The sequence below is a fragment of the Electrophorus electricus genome, chromosome 13 (assembly GCF_041902795.1).
Source record: "Electrophorus electricus isolate QZ-2024a chromosome 13, ASM4190279v1, whole genome shotgun sequence".
NCBI classification, from domain to species: domain Eukaryota; kingdom Metazoa; phylum Chordata; class Actinopteri; order Gymnotiformes; family Gymnotidae; genus Electrophorus; species Electrophorus electricus.
This window is the reverse complement of record NC_137509.1, coordinates 7,303,397-7,327,500: the sequence shown is the minus strand read 5'-3', so window position 1 is coordinate 7,327,500 and position 24,104 is coordinate 7,303,397. Positions and strand designations below refer to the sequence as shown.

General features: G+C 44.1%; 1 long non-coding RNA gene across 1 annotated transcript; it reads left to right on the top strand.

Moving 5' to 3' along the window:
* The first annotated feature begins 14,271 nt into the window (after positions 1-14,271).
* LOC145643511 (uncharacterized) lies at positions 14,272-23,791 on the top strand. Its single transcript, XR_014115953.1, has 2 exons — positions 14,272-14,406; positions 23,435-23,791. It is a non-coding gene; the product is annotated as an uncharacterized LOC145643511 (long non-coding RNA).
* Positions 23,792-24,104: the final 313 nt, after the last annotated feature.

Sequence of the window (24,104 nt, the reverse complement as noted above, 5' to 3'; positions counted from 1 at the left end):
CAGACACAGAGGGCTTGATCTCCCCAGAGAGAATGCTCTGATCCTGAGAGAGGCTGCTGATGTCACATGCTACAGCAAGAGATTTCAGTGATTTTAAAAACCGAACCTGTCGGGGTGGGATGCGTTGTGTCTGTGTGCGTGCATGTGTGTGATGCACTTGGCCTCATTGTGCAGGGTGTTCCAGTAATACCTGACGACAGTCCTCTAGCCCTCTTCTCTGAACACAGCTGCATTTCCAGTGTAGTCTCTGAGTCACGGCTCTCAGTTTACCCAGCATGCTCCAGGATCCATGCTGCGTGTAAATGGAGGCCAACTCATTACAACCACAAGGCAAATTTTCTGTCTCAATTGCACTTTTTCCTCTCTCTCTATCTCTCTCTCTTGCTCTGTGCCGGACTCATTTATGATATGACTGGTATTTCACCTGCAAAACTGCAAAATTGAAGCCAAAGTGGGAAAAAGTGCCTTATTCTGTTCATGGCCAGCCAGCCTAGCAGTTCTGCCTGACTTCATTTAGCCTCTTCCATTGTGTCGTACACTTAGCATAAGCCGCAAAGCCATTTGATTCTTGTTTCCTTGTTTTGTCTTGTTTGCTCTGTCTTTTCAACATTTAATGTAATGGATTCTTCATCGTTTAGTAATGTCTGGATCTGTAAGGGCTGAATGGACTAATTGAAAGATGAAAGGCTTTATTAAAGCCAATTACAATGATTACAATAATTATATAATTATGATGAAATTATTTTTACAAGATGGCAAGATGGTTGGAAAACTGAAAAGAGGATGAACGAGATAAGTGATCTGCAGAGTTCTTTGGTATTGGTAGAGAAATTTGTTGAGAGGACGCATTACGTGAGCACAAACACCAACAAACACACAAAATGAAAAGACGCAGACAGACAGAAATCAAGAGATAGAAACACATACATATGGTGAGCTGTAACACACGCACAGAGACATGCACAGCACTGTTGAGTTGTCCCTGTACGCTTGTACCTGTTAGTCATTTTTATATCAGGTGGTCGGAGGAGGGGCTGCGTGTTTGCCGTTTCGCGTGAGGGGACTTCACCAGAAGAAACTGTTTCTGAGTTTGTAGCTGTGTGTATTTGTGTCTGTGCTTAATCGAGATCAGAGAACAGATACCAGAAGCAGGACCCAGTATCAATGAACATTAAAGTTTATGGCCCCAATATTTCATAAGCAGACCCATGAGATACCTCTCCTCCAACTGGAGAACAAGTGCTTAAATTGACCTAATTAGCCTGATTACTGTGTTCTTGAATTCACTCTGCTATTCATGAATTTTACGCTGTATAAAATGTGACAGATTTTGGATGTATTTCACGCTTAAGGCATGGTTAGACACTGTCAGATGCCTCCTCGGTGAAAATCTTCAAAGATACTGAAGGTGGACACGCCATTGCCAGGTGCCACATTTGTGAGGATGAACGCACAGCGTTCTGGCCTTCAGTTCACTGCTATTTCAAACGTTCCAATACACTGCCATCATTATCACACAGGTATGAGTGCTGTCATGGCAACCTTCAGCCAACAGCAACAACAATAAAACTGTACTTTCCGTTTACTATATCGTCACGCTTCATTAGATGCGGGTGTACAGGCAGACTGTATGTCATCCTCTGCCAGTCTGTGTTAGCCGTCTGTCAACTCTCCTCTCAACCCAGCCACGACAATGACACGCGTAAAAATGATCGACGTATTCCAGCGCGACGGCCACCACCATGCCTCCACTCTGTCACTACTCCGAACAACGCGCCCTGCCGCTGCCGTACCAGTGCTGAGAAATCGCCATCACCCAAATAACGTTCGATCAGCCGTGGTGCTGTGGTCAGAAAATGAGCAGCGATGAACATTGTAAAGGGAGGCCGACGACAGCTGCAGTGTCTTTTCTGTGTGTCTGCTTATCTCAGTAGGGCGTCAGTTCGTTGCAGAAAGTTCGTACAGGAGCTGTGGCGCTCGTTTGGCTTCTTTCTGATTCTTTCTTCTTTCATAGTGGACATTAATTTGAATGAATAATATGAACAAACAAACAGGCAAACAAAAAAAAAACAATTACTTCAAAGGGGTCCCATATGTGAGCATCTTTGCCTGTATGAATTTCTTGCTGAGTACAATTTGGACAGAAGGTCTAAATCTAGAATAGACCGTATTCCTGATTTACTATTCAAATCTAATATATTCAAATCTATTCAAATCTAGTCAAGATTCATATATTTAAATATTTAGATGGGGATAATCTTGCCAGGATTGTTAGGCTCCGATATCACATTTAAGTCCAGTACAGGCATATCTGTTCAAATTGATTTGAAGATTCAGCTTGTCCAAATCTAAGAAACAAAGCGGGATTTGTAGAGCCTCAAATTTGCAGTGTATGCACACTGACTGTAGATGAACACCTTCAAGCTCCATTTACCAAGAACGGTAATATTGGGTTTTGCCTGTGAGGTCTGTTAGCTCGGCATTGTTGTTCTTCATGCTGTTGAGTGTTGGTGATGTAAGGCAAGGGAGAGAGACTGTGTGTTCTCCACGCCACGCAAAGTCATTACTGGAAACACAGTACTGGCAAATTATCTTTTGGGTGTGAATCACATTTGAAACTTACGTTGGCTATTTCATCTTCATCTGCAACAGGGCTGGCTGCAAACGTCACAGCCCCTGCAAGGCAATTTGCACCAAAGCGTTTGTGTTCATTACCTTAGGAAATCTACACTGTCATAGTTAATAAGAGACTCTCTTATTCTCACTTAGTGTTCACCGCCATTAATTCGAGTGACTTAGACTTGAGTAGAAGACTGGGTGAAGCCATGCCTCCGGGGCTAAGACTCATGCTGTTAGTGGCTCCTCTGTTACGCCCTAATGTCCTCTTCCTCTGTGGCATGTCTTCCCATTTCTCAGCTAACCCACAGTGTTCCCTGAGGGTTTCCCATGATGCCGATAGCTACTGACCAACACCAAAGTGCTATTGAACATGTAAGAGCTAAATTGAACGGAGAGGTTATAAGCTGATCCATTATATATATGGGAACCAGGAAATGACAAAAGGGGTTATAATATAAAGACAATTTCAGCCAACACCAGAATCCCACCTTCTGTGTCCATGTCTGTTGCCTGAAGGAAAGCCTTGGCTCCAGGGATCGTGGCCTTCCAGAGTATAACGCAGACATCTGCTCGGTCATGGCTGGCCTGCAGTCTAAGTCAGCAGTTTCCAAGACTCCATGAGGGAAAGGAAATTTCCAGATGTAACTGTCTTAGCCAAATGTTGTGTAAACATAACCAGACAAAGAGTTACGATATCTAAACATGTGCCATTTGTGAAAAAAATGTAAACATATTCCATTTATAAAAACATGATCTGCTGGCTCTGGCGTGTCATTTTCCGGAGTAGTAAATCCAACCTAAATCATCCTTGATTCATTCGTAAATCACGATGACACTTGTGTAACAGACCGTGAAAATAACTCTCCGCACTGAAGGTACTTTCTTAATATTCTGTTGGCCTTTCACCCGAGATGTTTTTACAGGTTTTGGTCCATTTCTCTGAAGACAAAATACAGTCACAGGCTCTGTGTCATATTCCTGGCTCAAGGACTCCACACCAGAACTTCACTGACAGCTTGGATGAGCACCAAGGTTTCAGCTCCTCTGCAGTATGGTACTGAAGCTGGTACTGAAACGTGAGTGCCAGGTGCCCAGCGCCTCAACCACAGTACTTGATGGAGGTAATTGTGACTTGGAAGGATGAACAGTGACACAGAGGAGGGCAAATTTCCTAAATCTTAGCAGTAAATCCTGCTGATGTGGTGGCGTAATGAAGGCACTGATGGAATGAGGGGACTATTAAATGAGCTCCTAGTCTTGCCTGCAGCTCTGCTATAAATAATAAGCCCAGGTGAAGATAGATTAGATAAAATAACAGCAAGGAGGATGATTTTACTGCATTTCACAGGTAAATGAATCTCCAAAGAGAACCTTATAGTCAGGGTGGTAGAGAAAATTTACTTTCATATTAAAATTAGTGCAAACACAACGTTCCCTTCATTTCACCCAAATTGCCAGTACTGCTGACAGAATCATAGATTTCATTCAATATTAAAATTACAGCACTCAATGTTTTTTATGCTAACTTTTTTTATGCTAAATGCCATAAATGTAAATGTAAACTTCTGCCAGACCAGGCCACCAAAGCAGTCTGTTCCTCCCCTCTAGTCCCACGCCCTCTAATCCCCTCTCCAAAGCCCCTCCGTCCAATCTCACGTGCTCCATCTCCATCTTTCTCCAGTGCTCCTCCCTCCAAGGACGCTTAGCTCTTAACCTCCCCTTCAGTGTGCACAGATATAATAACTGACAGGCAGCGAGGCCCTCCTCCTTGTGCAGGAGGTTCCTAAAGTCAGAGTTTGAGCTTCTGAATACTGAGCCCAGCACAGTCACAGACTTTTATCCTCTCAACTATGTTAGTAATCGGATGGAAAGACAGAATGAAAAATAATTTGGCCCAAATGCAAAATAAAGTAATTTTAAGAACCTGCATAAAGGTTTTATAGATAAAATGCACCTTATGCACCTTTAATATGCAGGAAGGAGGAACTGACACGTTCAGAGTGGCCATTCGAGTAGATTTGTCAAGGTATTTGGCTGCATTGTAAAGTAAGCTCCTATAATACTGTTAGCCAACAGGGTGATGCCAGTAGTCCTTGCTGATGGATAGCACGTGTCAGTGTAGCTGCAGTTTGTAATGATGTCCTAGGGATGTGTAAAGTAGTTACCTAGACCGACCAAAACACTAAGCCACACCTACTTATACAGGTGAGGCCTCTGAACTATTATGTTCAGAGTAGGAATTACAGTTGACAGACCTAAAGCTATTTTTAAATGAGTGAAGCAGAGTTATTATTATTATTATTATTATTATTATTATTATTATTATTATTTTTACAGATGCTCAGTGTAAAATAATATCATAAGTTTAAAAATGTTAACAAGGAGATTCTGATATTTTCAGAACCTCTTTGAGGCCTCAGACAGGGCAAACCAGTGGACTATATCAGCTTGTTCTTCATTGAGATTTGTTTATTACAGTGTGTGGAATATTATACTAGCTCTGCCTTCCTTAGCTGAAAATTAGAATATGTTTAAATGAAATGAACACTATCTTGGGAACATACTTACACTGATTTAGTTATTACACCACAATATTGCAAAATTAATATCACAATATTAAATAAGTGAGATTTACTAAATAGGCGTATATTTGACTACCAAAATGAAAAATAAAAATATTAATAAAATATTACACTTTTACCAGTGATTCAAATAATTGCAGAGGTGTGACAAGGCACAATGTTTTCCAGTCAAGACCTTTTGGGTCCGCAAAACTGATTTCAGATCTATAGTCTCTCAGCACCCAGCGGCAACATGGGGGCAGAAGCTGATCCCTGATCAGTACTGATGTACTCCCCGTTTATAGAGCCTTTGGAATTCTAGGTGACAAATGTAATCTGACAGTTATTCATTTGGCCCAGTAGGAACCTCTGCTGTGTATTTTGTGTTGACATGACTCCAGTGTGGCAGGAATCATTCTCACCCTCACACTCTGTCACTCACACTCACGCACTCACAGCCCATAGCAGGTGTCCACACAGGGGATGACACTAAACGCCTTTAAAGTGGGTTAGTTATGTGTGTGTGTGTGTGTGTGTGTGCACGTGGCTTTCCTACATGGACTGCTTTGACTATAACAGTCTTCACCAAAGCTTTTATTTTTCACCCAGGAAAATAACATGACAAAGATGCAATGGAAAGCTGAATTAGCGCCATTAATGACTTTTACATGCTTTATTTAACGCTGTTGCAATTCCAAACCGGCATCCAATTCTTTGCCACACACACACCGTGCTTCCTTCATTTAGTTCAGTGTCTGGTCAGACCAAATTGTCTCCATTTAAACAGTGCATAAAGGTTCCGATGGTCCTGTTTGTTTTCTGTTTTGGGACGGGCTGTGACTCAGAACTGTCGGGGGACTACGTGTTAGTTGGAAGGAGAAGCTTTATGAACAGAAACAAGGAATATCAGACTAATTTTTTTCTGACGGTCAGAGAGAGCAGAGGCAGACAGACAGAAGAGGCCGAGACACACGCAAATCAGGCGAGCGTAATGGAAACGAATGCTTGTTGGTGGATAGATTGAATGCTGCTTTATTTTCATTTATGGCCTTTTATGTTCCGTGAGATTAAATTATTGATGTGCCTGAGAAGATGAGGACAAAACATGTTGTCTCCTGTCAGAGAAATCTTCCTTTCATGCTTTCATTTCAGGTCTTTATTTTATGTGTCCTTGAGCTGCTGAGATTTTGGATACTCGTCTTTATTTTCCTAATGGAGAGAGCACAGCCTTCTGCTAATGTCACCTCAGGTTCTGTTTGCTCCACTTCACCTCACTATTGATGGTAAGGCTGTGTCTAGCTACAGTGGAACGCCTGAAAATAACATATTGACTTCTGACAGCCAGTCAAATTTCCACGATTTTTAAATAGCAATTCTCATTTTGGAAACAATTCAATAGTTTCATGTTTTTCCTTCCCCATCTGCATAACTCTGACATTTGGACATGTTTGTGTTTTACTGAGTTTTTAAGTGGAATGTTGTTTTACCTGGCCTGCACCTAGCCTTTCCCTCAATGTTACGTTTACATGTTTCCAGTATGTCTTCGTGCATTTACCCACATTGTTTCATGCCATTACAGTCCATTCATGGCCCGTGTGTTTTAACTGCTTGAGAAAAGCATGGAAAAAGTCACAATATTAACACAGCCTTTAGCTTTCGCAGTTTAAAGATGAATGTGATGAGCGTTGGAAATGAGCTTAATGCCCATTTGCACAACGGGAGGCTCTGGTTCTCTTTTTCTCTTTTCCACAGTACTTTAAGAAGATGAAATGTGGAATCAGAGAATTAACGACTGCCTTGCTGTAGTGCTTTCCAACGTGAAGGCACTAATGAGCCTGGTTTGAGAGATGAACACGTCAAGCTAAAAGCACAGCTGCCCACAAGATGGCATTCATTCCTGAGACGGACACTTGGTCTGGAATTTCATGCTTGGATGGGTGACTAAAAAGTGATTCCACTGAAGATCATTTAAAAATCTTTTTGCTGTCAATTCAAATGTTTGCAAATGAATCAAGGATTTATCAAAGATTTTTAGTCCTGACTTTTTTGTTGTTGTGTTTGTTTGTTGCACACACATATTGCTGCCGTGCAGCCTGCATTCTTAAGTGTGTGTGCACAGAGTGCACCTCCATAAGCAACATAAACCAAAAGGGACAAAAGGCTGTTCTGGGATAGGACGCCTTGTTCATTCAAAAAAATCATAAACAAGGTCATAAACTTTACTTAACAGCTATGACACGGCAATTCAATTTTATGTATTGCCATTCAAGTCAAGCTGGCCTTGCTCACAATTACTTATTGTCATTCCATTTATCTCTGAGAATAACTGCTGATCTTGTGACGACGATATCTTGCTGGTAAATTCAATATGCAGATTCCTGAATTAAAAACATTCCTTTGCAGGGAACATGGTGTATCCCTTTTCCATAAATACTTTAATTACGTATCCAGCATGTTTCCTGCCTATATTAGACGGGGAGCTTTTCGTTTCAGCAGGTACGTCAAAAGCCCAAACCCTGCTCCACGCTGTCAGCCCAAGACAGCAATCCTCCTCTTCAAGGCTCTAGTAACGCAGAAGCACTCCCCATCTCTCTTTCGCTCCCTCACCTGGCTCCCGTTCCAAATTGATTCCAGCAGAAGCCATTTTTGTCACCAGCGGTCACTTTGGCCCAGCGCGGCACATCAGTGTGATGTGGAGCCCACAAGTGCACAGAGAACATTGTTTGTGTGTTGGAGATTTAGGTCGTATATTAGGAATATGAATGGATAGAATCACAGAGGCCACCAGGCGATGAAGTAAGGAGGCAAATTACAGTAATACCTTAGCACCCTCAAATGCAATGCAGTAGCATCTCACCTGGAGTTTTTAACGTGACACTAACTTGACACGCTTATAATCTTACGGAAACTTTTTGAGCTGTCTAACTTTTACTAAACCCATCTTTTGGATAGCAGGTGTATTGGGGAATGAGCTTTGAAATTGAGAAATGTAAAAATAATTTTGCAGGTGAAGATCTTCAGCTCCTTGAGTTCTGATTTCATCAGTTCCAGTCACTAATACCCACAGAGGCAATGCAAGGAAGAATTTGGACAACCCCAAATTCACCTGCTACACACACACCCACACACACATGTGCGCACAGACACACACACCCAATTCCCAAATATACTGCTGCTGTCTAGTTCATTAGCTCACGTCAGATAAAACCCCTGCTCCTGCACCAGGTGGGAAGATAAAGGACTTTTGTTTTTGGTTATGATTGCATCCTAAACACCTTTCCATGTTCAGTGTGCTTGACCTGCTGTCAGCAGTAGCTTTGTTAAGCAGTTGTTCATGCCGTAATAGACTATAGTGCACATATCGAAAGTGGCCTTCATAAATCCTGGAGCACTACAATGAAAATGTTTTTTTTAAATTAAAACACTAAAGCATGTTTGATTAGTAAAGACAGATAAAAGATAATCAGAAAACAGCACATACTGTCACCTTATATAACTGTCATGTTGCTGTATATATGTGTATGTGCATTTTCTGTTCCACACTCCCTCTCCTAATGACCACATATTGTGTTAAATGAATGTAATGAAGTTATGCTGTTATAAAAACTAGAACTTTACGTTCACTACCTAATATCAACTCACATAGAACACCATGCTTTACATAAATAACTTTTTTTTGTAAATTTACTTTGAGTTTTGCTTTTAGTAGTCATAAATTAGGCATGACACTTTCCACAGCAGACTTGTGTGTGTGTGTGTGTGTGTGTGTGTGTGTGTGTGTGTATCAGAGAAAGTAGCCTAGAAACCGATCCAAGTAAACGTTTTGGAATATCTTTTGTTGTTGTTGTTGTTTTAAGTGAAAAATACATGTGCTTAACATCTCTTAATGACCAGCTAACTGAGGTACAGTGTACTGTTTGAATATGATTAGAACATCATTTTAACAGTTAACTGGAATATAAAATATCTTATATGAGTTGCATAAATACGCCTCCCAAAGTTTTGTTATCAGATGCATATATGGGATACTTGTCTTAGAGTGTAAAAACACAAAACAAAGAAATGAATAATCAAATCCTAGTACCTCACTTGTGACCTGTAAGGCAGACATTACAGCATGTGCAACTGACTGTCATGACAATAGCATTTGTGATTCTGAGGAAACTGAATAGAAAGGCAGTACACAGTTCACCGTCACCTTAATTATGTCTGCTTATATTGTCCCAAAATGTTTGCAAGCAGCATCCAGCAGGGCCCGGTCAGGAGCGGCATGTTGCAATATGTGACCATGGTGACTCAACTTCTCCATGACAATGACCTCAGACATGGCTGGAGATAAATCAACAGTATTGCTCGTTAGAGGCGAGATGGTTTTGTGTAGCAGATGATACCGTGTGTGTGCAGCATACTGACAAGGACATTGCTGTCTGATTGAGTCATCTCTCTTCCTCGCCTGGCTGCAATACCCAGTGAAATGCTTCTGTACTGCTAACTTTCAACTGAGGGCCAGATTTCTCACAATATGTACCAATGTCCAGAATCAGTACCAATGTCCAGAATCTGTACGAATGTCAAGCATCAGTAACAATGTCCAGAATCAGTAACAATGTCAAGCATCAGTACCAACGTCAAGCATCAGTACCAACGTTCAAAATCAGTACCAAATGTCCAGAATCAGTATCAATGCTTAGTAATAAAAGGCAACAAATTTATACAACAAGGAGTCTAAAGAAGGTAAAATGAGAGTGAAGGTACTTGAAGTTTAAGGTACTTGACTTGTACTTGGAAGGTTGCTGGTTCAAGCCCCACCATTGCCAACAGTTGCCACTGTTGGACCCCTGAGCAAGACCCTTAACCCTCAGTGGCTCAAGTTGCACTCAGTCATAAAGTCACTTTGTATAAAAACGTCGGCTAAATGCCGTAAATGTAGAGCAAACAGAACAGATCATTGATGTGATGGCCCTAATTAACCCAACACCCAATTCATGAACTCAACATGCCTATGAGAGCAGAAGTCTGTGTCTGCATGTAATCATGTACTGTGAAAGTGGCTTAAGGTACATTTGTCAATCACAGGATGCCTACTGTAGGAAAAGCGCGCAGGAGCACCTGTGTCATTTGATTAAAATTAAGAAAGTGTAAGTTTGGTATCCGGGGCCATGTCCACTAACCTATAACATGGTCCATGTCTAGTCCATCACTTGTAACAGCGTCCATGTTTAGTCCACTCACCTGTAACATGGTCCATGCTTAGTCCACTCTCAGCTGTAACAGGGACCATGTCTAGTCCACTCTCACCTGTAACAAGGACCATGTCCAGTCCACTCTCACCTGTAACAGGGTCCATGTTTAGTCCACTCACCTGTAACAGGGTCCATGTTTAGTCCACTCATCTGTAACAGGATCTGTGTCTAGTCCACTCACCTGTACCAGGGTCTGTGTCCAGTCCACTCTCACCTGTAACAGGGTCCGTGTCTAGTCCACTCTCACCTGTAACAGGGTCCATGTTTAGTCCACTCACCTGTAACAGGGTCCATGTCTAGTCCACTCTCACCTGTAACAGGGTCCATGTCTAGTCCACTCTCACCTGTAACAGGGTCCATGTCTAGTCCGCTCTCACGTGTAACAGGGTCCGTGTCTAGTCCACTCACCTGTAACAGAGACCGTGTCTAGTCCACTCACCTGTAACATGGTCCATGCTTAGTCCACTCTCAGCTGTAACAGGGACCATGTCTAGTCCACTCTCACCTGTAACAAGGACCATGTCCAGTCCACTCTCACCTGTAACAGGGTCCATGTTTAGTCCACTCACCTGTAACAGGGTCCGTGTCTAGTCCACTCACCTGTAATAGGGTCCGTGTCTAGTCCACTCACCTGTAACAGGGTCCATGTCTAGTCCACTCTCACGTGTAACAGGGTCCGTGTCTAGTCCACTCACCTGTAACAGGGACCGTGTCTAGTCCACTCACCTGTAACAGGGTCCGTGTCTAGTCCACTCACCTGTAACAGGGACCGTGTCTAGTCCACTCACCTGTAACAGGGTCCGTGTCTAGTCCACTCACCTGTAACAGGGTCCATGTCTAGTCCACTCACCTGTAACAGGGTCCATGTCTAGTCCACTCACCTGTAATACTGCTTGATTTGCTCCTTGAGAATCCCATTAATAACTCTCATCACTACAGTAACATGACTCTAAATGCCCTCAGTATTGTTGAAATACCCACATAAGCCCAAACACACTGCTTTAATTAGGTTAAATGAGTGACACTTAGGGTCATTAAGAGATAGCAATTATGTGTAGAATATCTGTAATGTAGGAGCAGTTGACGTTGGCAATAATAGTAATGTATGGACGTGGTGGGAATATAGATGGGAGCCCCATATCATGAGTCATCTGCTTTCAAATGCTGGGAGATGCACAGTGAATGTACAGTCACACACCCCTGGTGTGAATACCTCTGATGTGCAGTCATATCCCTGATGTACAGTGATACCCCTGATGAGCGTTCTTTGGTGTGGGGAACTACTTTTTGATGATGGCCGTAATAACCCATGACCCTTCCTCATAGACAGAACAACCGCAGATGCAGTGAAGACGTTTTCTCCAAACAGCTGTTGCTTTTAGTGACTGATTTTGATCAGGACTGTAGACGTTTTCAGTAGGGCTTCTCCCCTTCTCAGAAGTCTGCAAATATTATGGCTGCATTCACTGCAACAGGACCCCTCACTGACCTATAAAAATAAACTACAAGGTTGTCAAGAAGTCAAGCACTTCAGATAGCAACTGTTCATAAATATATTGCTTTGCTACTGCTGGAGCAGTGAGTGTTTATCGAATCGTTCAGTCAGTTGTGCTGTGAGATTTGGGTGAGCTTGACAAGAACCCCGGAGGTTTTGCCAGGACGTAAGGAGAGCCTGAACGTGTTTACCACATAAACACTGCATCTCTTCCTACTTCAGAAGGATCATATCTGATTTAGGTGCTGTATCACAGAACAGGAACTAGAGGAACTCATCTAGTCTTTCCTCCAAAGACCTGCATTGTCTGTAGCTAGAACTGTATAGTGAACTGTGAGTCAATCCCTTGTACACAATTACAGCCCAGAGAGCACAGCCATGGACAGATTTAGGTTTGTTTATGTAAGCCTTTTGTGAAGACTGGAAGGCAAAAAATGAATTTTAGTCCAGAGCCCAGTGTGCTGATTTCTCTGTGCTTGTTATTAGTCACCTGATGTTGATTCATTGTTTTGTGCACCCAGCTGGAGAAGTGGAGACAACTAATCTATTCTGTCACTTTCTCCTTCCTTCTGTCTCTCTCTCTCTCTCTTGCTTTCTTTCTCATCTCTCTCTCAGTCCTCCCATCCTCACTTTTGGCTAACGGAAGTATTCAGCTCCCCCCAAACGGCATGAATATTAATTTGAACCTTGTTTGAAGGTGCCTACTAATCTGTTTTGTGAAGACGGGGGTGCCTCCGTCAGGTTATTAATGAGTATTTCCTGCCAGAGGTGCACCTGCTCGGGGCACTGGCTGCTCTGAGGAAGTGGGGCTTCCATGCATCAGACCGTTCAGAATAGCAACGCTGATCAAGAACCCCACTTTCCCTCTTATGTCTCAGCGAGTATGATTACAGGCCCAGAGCAGGCGCTGCCTGGACCCGCACTCCACTCGGCCACTTTGCGCATGAGGGGCCGAGTTTTAAAATGCAGGCGCACTCTCTGGCTTGGCAAAGTTGCAATCAGTCTTCGGTAGTCTGCGGAAACATGTTGGCAATGCGCGGGGCCCGTGTTGTTCTCTTTCTGCCCCATTTAGGAGTCTTCAGGTTGTTTGCCTTTTCTATATATTTCAGTATATTGTCTTTGCTACTACCCCATCTAGCTACCCCATCTACCCCGTCTCTCTGTTCGCTATTATTTTTCTCTCGCGCGTTCTCTTTGTCTTTTTCTTTTATGTCTGTGTGCTTTTGGTCGGAGAGTAGAGCAATAGGAGGTTGCTAGTCGTTCTCCAGCTTCGCCGGGCCTGCTCTCTCTCCCCCCCCCCCGTCCCCAGCTTTAGCGGATTCCTTTCATACTGTTCACACTCCAGGCTCCTCTTAGAGTAGTTCAGGGTCGGATTTGTCCAGGGAAGCCTGTTCTTTGATCATCCTAGAACAGAAAGCTCCACCTGGTGTGTTCTAATCTGGAGTTTGTGAAACACCGCGGTCACACCGGTATATCAGTCCATACCACGGCCTGACAGTCTTCCTGTGTGTAATAGGCAAACACATTAGAGTTGCTGGCGATTTTGAATGAGCTTTGTCCTTGGGGTGCTCTCGCACGGGGCCGGGCATTGGTATTCCACTGCTGCCACGCAGGTACAAGCAGGTCACCACATCTCAGCAGCGCTCCTCTGCTCCTCTTGGTGAGACCTTTGGGTGGGGGGTTGTGGAGGCAGTGAGCAGGTTGGCAGGAGACAAGGTCGTCCCCCCACGCTGGGCTGGCACTCTGGCAGCGTGAGGCACAGGTGCCCTCTCTCCACAGCTGCTTGGATTCAGCGAGCCAGCTGTAGCGTGACAAATCACAGTCCAGACATTACTCTTCTCTTCTTTCCTCCTGCCCGCCCTGATCTGCCCCTCCTCATTTGTCTGCTGGCCTATTTGCAGTGCACTCACAGCTCTGTTTACCACTTACTGAGACAAAAGAGGAGAATGTCTGACTCTCCATCATCCAGGGGGAAGCACAGAAAACAAAGCTGTAAACAAACCAACAATGCACCTCTGCGAGCTCGTCTGCAGATCCCAATGAGCAGGTACAACAGAGAAGCAGGACTATGACCACCAAACGCATAAACAGACACACAACCATGCAACCTCTTAAACAAACCAAACACACACACACACACAGACATAAAAGCACACTGTCACACACCCATACAGACTCACAAACCAAACACATGAACGAACACACACACACACACACACACACACACACAAACACAAACAAACAAGACTCATTCAAAGTCTGAGCTCTCCCCATGTCATGTGACCAATCATGCAATGCACCATGGCAAAGTCGTTGTGGTCCCACTTCAAAGCTCTTGCAGCAGTCACCCTGTCACACTGAACTGAGCCCAGTCCTGCTTTTAGCCTTCTAACACGATTAGGGCCGGACTGAATCTGGTCCCACAGCAGGATACAGGGAACACATCTCCCCGGAACCCGCCATGGCGCCTGACGGATGAATAATGGAGGTTTGTGGCAGGTGTCTCACCTGTGCTTTATTGACTCTAAGCTGGCGTAATTCTCCAGCTGGTGCTGGATCATTCTGCTGGCAGAGCGGAGCAGATGACCGCGGGAGGTGCTCCTCACCCACAACTTTTGGCCCTGTTTGGGCTCTGAGAAGCACATCTGTCTTCATTGTTCTGCGCTGGCAGGTCAGCCTTAAGTAGGGGATTTTAAAAAGGTGCTGCTTTCCTAGAGACAGTTAAGGCTGACATCTTCAACTTGATAGGGACTTGTTATCCCTTCCTTTTTCTGTTTCTTTCTTTCTTTTTAGCATTCAGTTGTTCACTCCTTCATTAACGCTGCTTCTTTTTTGTCTTCATTTTTATTTCTAATACATTCGTTATTTTTCTTTCTTGCATTCTGTCACGGACTGCTCCGGTCCCCACTGGTCACATGACACAGCCCGCGACGTGTTCTTGTTTGTATCTACGCCTCTGTTGCCTGCACACACCTGCTTATGGTTCAGTGTGTAATGTTTGTGTGTGTATTTAAACCGATCTTGGTGAGTGCTGCTTTGTCAGCCGTTAGCTAGATTGGTGTGCGTTTGTCGTTTCCCATGTTAATGTTAGTATATGTGTTCACGACGTTTCATGTTTTTGTGTTCACCGTTTATGTGAGTGCCGTTGTCTTCCGTGTACGTCAATAAACTTCCTTCACAGTCGCACGAGTCTGTACGTCCTGCTCCTTGACCTGCGGCATGCGGGCCGTATTCACCTCAGCTACTGACTCTGTACAGACTTTATTCACCTCAGCTACTGATTCTGTACAGACTTATTTATTCACCTCAGCTACTGACTCTGTACAGACTTTATTCACCTCAGCTACTGACTCTGTACAGACTTATTTATTCACTTCAGCTACTGACTCTGTACAGACTTATTTATTCACCTCAGCTACTGACTCTGTACAGACTTTATTCACCTCAGCTACTGACTCTGTACAGACTTTATTCACCTCAGCTACTGACTCTGTACAGACTTATTTATTCACCTCAGCTACTGACTCTGTACAGACTTTATTAATTAATTATAAATTAGATGGGGCTTCCCTGCGATAGCCTTGCCTCACCCATGCTGTCACTGATGTGCTAGAGAACATGACTTTGGACATCATTCTGGCAAGACTACAGAGGTAGCCGCTTTTTGCAGTCACGAGCCCTCATGCTTTGTCTTGACAGGATGTCTCTGGGCCTGTCATGTCCCATTTCACCTGCCTTCACCTGCCTTGAGGCTTCTTCTCTCTTCAGGGAACACACCAACACTTTCGCGCGTGTCGAGAGAGCCCGTGTCCAGACTGCCCATATCAAGAGTGCCCGTGTCGAGAGTAACCATGCTGAGAGTGCATATGTTATGAATGCCCTTGTAAAGAGTGTTGTCCTCATAGTGCCCGTGCTGAGAGTGCCCATGCCGAGAGTGCAGGGTAATTTAGGGCGAGGCATGTGGGATGGGGTATGTTGGCAGGGTAATTTAGGGCGAGGCATGTGGGATGGGGTACAGTGGCAGGGTAATTTAGGGCGAGGCATGTGGGATGGGGTACAGTGGCAGGGTAATTTAGGGCGAGGCATGTGGGATGGGGTACAGTGGCAGGGTAATTTAGGGCGAGGCATGTGGGATGGGGTACAGTGGCAGAGTAATTTAGGGCGAGGCATGTGGGATGGGGTACAGTGGCAGAGTAATTTAGGGCGAGGCATGTGGGACTTGCTGGGTGAATAGAGCTGTCAGACTGACACTCTCATTACCAGCATCTCAATTCAAATCTGCAATAACGAATGTGTTAATGAGTGATATGGTGCTAGCTGATAGTAGAAGGGTTTCAATTCTGTTCAGCTCTGCCATGTGCTTTACCTGCTAGTCCTGCTCATGCTCATTGTTCAGCTGTTCACGTTGATCAGGAATTTGGACAGAGATGCTGCTTCATGAGCTAGCAGACAATTCTAAGATCCTGATTTACAGAACTATTTCTTCTATGGTATTCTGCCAGGTTTCTGTTGATTGCACTGGTCTGGAGCAAAAAGATCCATATTCAGAACCAGAACTGAAACCATTTTGACACTTTACTTCTGAATACTGATTGAACAACAACTTCAAGGCGATTATTATCACCACTGTACTTTTACTGGATTATGTACACGAAGCTGTAAGGATGAGTGAGATGAGCCCTGACTCTTACTTCAACCTTTTAAAACATACAAGGTGGTTCTTAAGGGTACTGTACTCTCTTGGGAAAAAACAGGGCCAAACCCAAAATTGCATGATATTAAAATGCTTTTAATGGGCTCAGCAGCAAGTAAATTGACAGTTTTCAACACACCAGAGATGTGTTCGATTTAATTTTATGATGAAACATTTAAATTTTTTCAGTTTTGTCTTTGCATAAAAAAGTGAAAGTGCAAGTGAATTCCACAGAGCAGCGATGATGAAATGGTGGCACTGCACTTTTTTCTTGTTTATTTTCTGACCAAAGGTTTGCTGTTCGGACCACTAAACTTCATTTTGGGTCCATTGTTTGTAGATTTTGTCTTCTAGTTATGCACACAAACACTAGTGCTAAAGTGCAGACCTGTTAGTGAATTAAAGTCATATATAGCAACTGACTGCCTGTTTGACTTATGAGCATTGTGTAGTGTTTTTACCTTATATTGGGACCTATACTGAGGTACAGACAGTGGTTTGAGTGTTTTGGCACGATCACCTTTGCACACATCTGAATGAAATTTCAGCCAATGAAATGATCAGACGCCCACTTAGATGTACCGTATCTTATTTTACGCATTGTCGCACCATTCCTAATCAGATTGCTTTGCCATTTGATCTCTGTATAGTGACTCATAGTCACACTTCAAGGATCCTGAGTTGGTGACAGCCTTGAACTCGATCCATTACAGGGCTCTTCTCGGCCCTTTCTTATTGAGCCCTCACATGCAAGGCAAATTTTTCATTTGACAGCACCAGTGATCTCGGAGAGTTGCCATCTTATTTTGTTTCCACAAACTATAAATGATGACTTTGTGAAAACAGACGGCACCCTACAGCCATTTAACGGAACATCAGAAGCGGCCTCTGCGTATCTCTTTCCTCAAGGGCAAAGGATGTCAGCCTGTATTCTGATCAAATATATTGATGAAGCTAATGAAAGCAGATGGTCTGCCTCCCATCAATCTGAACTGAACTCATCCCCCATACAGTTCATATGACAGTCAACAGTTCTTCTGCCTTTATTTCTCTTTTCGTCCGGAACTCAAAATAAGACTTTTTTTTTTAAAGTTGTCAAATGTCCAGGCGGAGCTCTGCAGGTCAGTTCTGAGCAGCACGCAGATTCAATTCCACCTGAGTGTCAGTCGTGGCATGTCAGTGCTATGACTGATGTAGCATATCAGCATTCTGCCGCCTGCCTCATTCAGAGATGTGGCCAGAGCAGTCAGTGACACCAGAGCAGCCAGTCTCACCAGAGCAGCCAGTGTCACCGGAGCAGCCAGTCTCACTAGAGCAGTCAGTATCACCAGAGCAGTCAGTGTCACTAGAGCAGCCAGTCTCACTAGAGCAGTCAGTCTCACCAGAGCAGTCAGTGTCACTAGAGCAGTCAGTCTCACTAGAGCAGTCAGTATCACCAGAGCAGTCAGTATCACCAGAGCAGTCTGTGTCACCAGAGCAGTCAGTGTCACCAGAGCAGTCTGTGTCACTAGAGCAGTCAGTATCACCAGAGCAGTCAGTGTCACTAGAGCAGTCAGTACCACCAGAGCAGCCAGTGTCACCAGAGCAGCCAGTCTCACTAGAGCAGTCAGTGTCACCAGAGCAGTCAGTGTCACCAGAGCAGCCAGTCTCACTAGAGCAGTCAGTGTCACCAGAGCAGTCTGTGTCACCAGAGCAGTCTGTGTCACCAGAGCAGTCAGTGTCACCAGAGCAGCCAGTCTCACTAGAGCAGTCAGTGTCACCAGAGCAGCCAGTGTCACCAGAGCAGCCAGTCTCACTAGAGCAGTCAGTGTCACCAGAGCAGCCAGTGTCACCAGAGCAGTCAGTGTCACCAGAGCAGTCTGTGTCACCAGAGCAGTCAGTGTCACTAGAGCAGTCTGTATCACCAGAGCAGCCAGTGTCACAGACTGCATGGCTACCACACAGCCCCTGCAGTGGACTCATGAGCTCCCGCTCATCCATAACACCATGTTTTGTTTTTAACCTGAAGGAAAGTCAAAGTGCACTGTCCTCTCTCCCACTCAAACCATGCATCAGGGAATTAGTCTTACTTTGTGGCATGAACTTCGATCTCTACAGAGTGCCTCATTTTCCTCGGGCCACTAGAATTTAAGATTCTTATTGGAGTCATTATTATTGACTCATAAACCTGCTGGGTGGAAATGTAGGAGATAATCAGTTCATACGGATTAAGAGGAGCTGGTTCATAAGTGTGTAAATGAAAGAAAACAGAAGGGGAGAGAGCTCGGTTGACTGATGAAACATGCCCCTCTGTCAGGCTGATCTGAGAACAGCCTGGTGGCTTTGGTTTTAAAGGTTTGGTTTAGTATTTGGGCCAGGAGGGCTGCTCCGGCATTGGAGACAAAGCAGAGGCGTGCTTTCGTCTGCGGTCCAGGCAGCCTTACGGAGGGCTTTGTTCTGTCACATGCCTCGCTCAAGCCTCCAGCCTGAATCCTTCTCCGCGCACGCCACGTAATCAAACGCTTGTTTCCATGCTTCCTGTCACAGCAGCGCTGTCTCAGGGATATGACAGCCAGTGTTTGATCTCTGAACTCTCGTCTCGCTTTCTGGGCATGTGTGTCTCAAATTCTCTTCACCAGTGAAATAGCAGATGAGGAGACAGGATGTTTTGATGCAAACATTAACCAAAAGTACAAATCTTTTCTCCGACCGCTGGGGGTGTGTTTGAGTGGCACCAAGCAATTTCTCACCAAGTTAGAGTGTTAGATGGTTTCCTCATGCCTGCATTCTAAATCTCTCATTCTAAATGATAACTATGGAATATGCCTGTTCTCCACGTATAGCATTGATTTTGACGATGGAATATGGAATACTGAGCACGTACACACACACACACACACACACACACACACACACACACACACACACACAGAGGATTAGGATTAGCCTTGCCATTATCTCAGTGGCAACATCTTCCCGAATCCTTCATTTGGCACTCACTGTCAGCTAGCAAACTGACCATAGGAAAAAAACACGGCATTCTTATTTGGCTGGATATTACACGTATGTGTGTCCACAAGCGTGCATGTGTGTTTAGCATCTTCTCCGCTTAAAATTAAGATTAAGATTAAGACCAAATGCCAGAGGTAAGTGTTCTTACTACTGTCACTGGAACATGACCTTAATTTAGATGTGTGTGATAGTGAGAAGTGAGAATAAAAATTAATGTTCATTCAGTTTTAGTGGGATATCTGTGCATAAGAGTGTGTTTTGGTGGGATATCTGTGCATAAGAGCGTGTTTTGGTGGGATATCTGTGCATAAGAGCGTGTTTTGGTGGGATATCTGTGCATAAGAGCGTGTTTTGGTGGGATATCTGTGCATAAGAGTGTGTTTTGGTGGGATATCTGTGCATAAGAGCGTGTTTTGGTGGGATATCTGTGCATAAGAGTGTGTTTTGGTGGGATATCTGTGCATAAGAGCGTATTTTGGTGGGATATCTGTGCATAAGAGCGTGTTTTGGTGGGATATCTGTGCATAAGAGTGTGTTTTGGTGGGATATCTGTGCATAAGAGCGTGTTTTGGTGGGATATCTGTGCATAAGAGTGTGTTTTGGTGGGATATCTGTGCATAAGAGCGTGTTTTGGGGGGTTATCTGTGCATAAGTATGACTGCTTTTCCCTCCTGGTTGTGATAATGTTCTGTTTGTCCCCAGGAAGTGGTGTTATTTTCAGATGTATTAGCATGATAATGGCGTTAATGTATTTTGGGGATCAACGGTAAGGTTTTCTTCTCAACGGCGGGGAATCTGACCTATGCAGTCTTTTGTGTGCCTCGGCCAAAATGTATGTTTCCATGGCATCGGTGCGGGAGGCAGCAGGTGATGGGTGCTGTGGATGGCAGTTGCCTGCAGTTCAATTCTAGTTTATAGGTGTTTGTCATAGTTCCTGGGTTTAATAAAAAAAAAAAAGAAAAAGCACTTAATTATCCATTAAGGAAATACACCATTGATTTTGTTTATGAACAGCCCAGACAAACGTCCTGCGAACACCTTGTATTGTCTTTCCCAAAGGTGTTCTGCACACAAGTGTTCATTAATTCATCCCCTCTGCTCTCTCTCTCTCCATGTCTTCCTTTTCTTTCTTCCCTGTCCATCCCAAGGGCTTAGAATGAATGAAAAGACCATTTCTTTGTCTTTCATCATTAAACCACCCTTATAATTTTGACCCAAGGTGAAGTCACATCTCTTGAGCTGAATATACAATGAAGAGACTGCATTTCTTCTCCCAATTTGCCCTTAAACAATTCTTCACATCTCACCTCTTTAAGACGGCGGGGGGGGGGGGGGGGGGGGGGGGGGGGCATTTATAAATCATAAAATAATAGTAAAAATCAAAAATTGTAGTTACAAGCAGCTCCATTGGAAATGGTTTTGTAATTGTAGCTGTAATTGTAATCAGGTGATTTGTGGCATTAAAGCCCTCAGTCATATAACTCCAGCTCTGTGTGTGTGGGCATGAGTGCCACTGGACTGCTGATTTGAAAATGGACATTGTATTGATTAAGCACTCACACTGCTGGACCTGTTAGGCATGGCAGGAGAAAAACAGTGACTAGAGGAATGGGGACTGTGTTGGTTTTTTTTAATGTATGTGTGTTGGGGTGAGGTGGATGGGTGTGTGTATGGGGGGGTGTGGGGTGCCTGGGTATAGGAGAATGGGTGTGTGTGGGTAGAGAACAATAGACTTTTCAGCACATCACATAACGAGAAACAAGAAAATGCTGTTCCTCTCCCTCGCTCCGCCTTGAGTTGGGAATTCTCTGGAAGACTAGGAAAAGCTTTGTACCGAGAAACGTCTCACATTACAAGGTTGCTAAAGCTCTGAGGGTTTGTCCTTCTCCAGCATAGCTTCACGACTGCTTCACGGAGTCCCCGGACGACCCTCTCCAGGCTACGGCTATTGGGTTGCACTGTGTGCTAATAATAAAAACTTTAACATTATATTTTCATGCACCTTTCTAGAAGCTCAAGTCTACATTACAGTCAGGAGTAATGGGAGGTGTCTAGAACCATGAACATCGATTTTCTCCAGAAAATGTTCCTTGTGATATACAAGGTTGAGTTGTCATCTATCAAGGCCACTATGCAGAAATGAAAGCCAGTGTAACTGGTGTAGTGCGTTTTTTTTGCACTAACATGTCTCCTGTGCTTTTGAATCTCACACTTTGTGAACGGGCTTTGAGACTGCACTGTTTTACATGAATGCCCATGGTGCTGAGTTGCTGCTGGTGTGGGTGACACCCACCATCAAGAAATCGAATGCAAATAACAAAAAGAACATTGCTCCCAAGGCTGTCTTTTCAGGCCCAATAAGTCATACGGCTGCTGGTCCATAGGAATCTTTTCTGTTGATAATTTGGAGTACAGTCTGTTTATTCATGAAAGCCTCTCACATCACTCACAGGTGAGACCTTCATTTCAGTCTGCTTTCAAAATCCCACTTATGGTCTCACCCAGAGCAAGATTGTCATGGAAACATTTGAAATTCTTCATTCTGCTACGCAGAAATACTCCTTCAGGGACGAAGTTCTTTCAGCGGCAGGCACACGTATCAAGTAAATAAAGACCCTTTGGATGTGGCTTTTGTTTTTTGATTTTCATGTCTCTTTTTATATCATCTTTGAAAAACACATGCAAGTTATTCCTAAGTTAATATAGAAGAACCATCTATTTACAGTCGAAGCAAATCATTTTTTAAATGTTTGAAATTCTTGTATGAAATTGAAATATATCTGAATATGATTTTCTCATTCCATTTGCTTCATTTCAAATTTGTAAATTTTGCCATGTTCATTTACATGGTAACCCATGTTGGCTCCAAATGCACAGCCTTAACCGCCGGCGTCTCTTAAGGACTAACGCGGAACGCGGACTACTACGGTCACAGTGCCACCCTCGTCCGTGCCACTCTCTGTTGCCCCTCCCCCTGCTCCGCCCCCATCCCTCGCACCCCAGCCTAAGTCTGTCCACCTGTGTCCAGTTACCGTCTCCTGCATCTCACCTGTGCGTCGTTCTCTTCCCTGGTTCATCTACGTATATGTTTCATGCCTTCCATGCCAGTTGCTTTCGGCTTTGTTTGGTTTTGTTTCTGACTTGTACCTTCATTCTGCTTCTCCCCACCCCAACTACACACCTACGCACGGTTGCGTGCACTATGTATTACCAAGGCTACTGCTGCTTCCAATTTGGACGACCCCTGTAAAAACCATTTTCAGTCTGTTTGTTACATTGTCAGGTGAGCGTAGTGAAGCTGTTTCAGGCTGAATTGCGCTTCTGAATGAAAGAATAATCCAGTGCGAAATTCCCCCGCTCAGACTTTTGGACCTTACAAAGTCTGCCAATTACATTTGGAGTTTAGAATTATACTAATTAGGCTATTGTGCTTCATTCCAGTTTCTGAATCATGTGACACTGATAAAATCTACCAACACAGATGGTAGTACTTTTTTGCTGTTTGGAGCCACTGTGGGTTGGAACTGTGTTTTTTAAAATCTAGGTTTTACCCAAAAGCAGAAGCCTGTTCCACATTTGCAAATGCCATTTTATTGTGCTGCTACTGAAAATGTGGCCCTCTGTATTTAAACAGGTGTCGGCACGCTGGTTAGGTCACGTTAGTTCTGCCATGATGGCAACCTCAGTGCTCAAAGCTCTCCACACTCCGACTTCATGACACCTTGGGTAGCTGCTAGCACAGCTGGTACGCTGAGATCTTGTTAAACCTCCACCATATCTTCTGCTCCGCTAAATCAGCACTCCTTCATTTGCTTTCCCATCTCTTCTTCAGGGTCCTAATGAATCACAGCGGCGTGTCTGGCGGGGTTCCTTCACCTCCAGCTGGACCCGAGAGCGACTGTGAGCCTTGGTGGAGAGAGAGCAGCGTGGAGGGGTGAGGTGTTCTTGGGGAGAGGCCTCCAGTGATGTGGATGGGCCAGAGGTCAGCAGAAACTGACCATCACTGACAGCACTCTCTGGGAGAGGTTACACGCAATAAGATGTTCACCCGTGTGCTTCTGGCTTCGTTCTTCTCCCATCGACTCTTGCTGCCACTGCTGAAACGAGGTGGGCATGTTCGTTAACAAGATGTCAGAGGAAATATTGTCACCATGTGAGAAAGATAAAAAAATAAAAACGCACTCACCTAGCTTATCTGGTACCGTGCTTAGCCTTTATATCCTTTCATTCCATGACTTCCATTTCTCTCGAATCCCTTCTGCCTTTTATATCTTTCTTCAGCATCCAGGTACTGCACAAATCAAACAACTCACAGCCTGGTTGACAGCAGTTTCACAGACACATATACTTATCACAGAATATAAAGAAATAATAACGGAAAGAACTATTAGCTGTTTAAAACCAAATTTCTGGAAGTATTGCTCCAACCATGAAGCAGCGTTGAGGGTGCCCAAGGGGAGGGAACGCTAACAGACAGATTCGTCGATTCAGCGTTGCTCTTT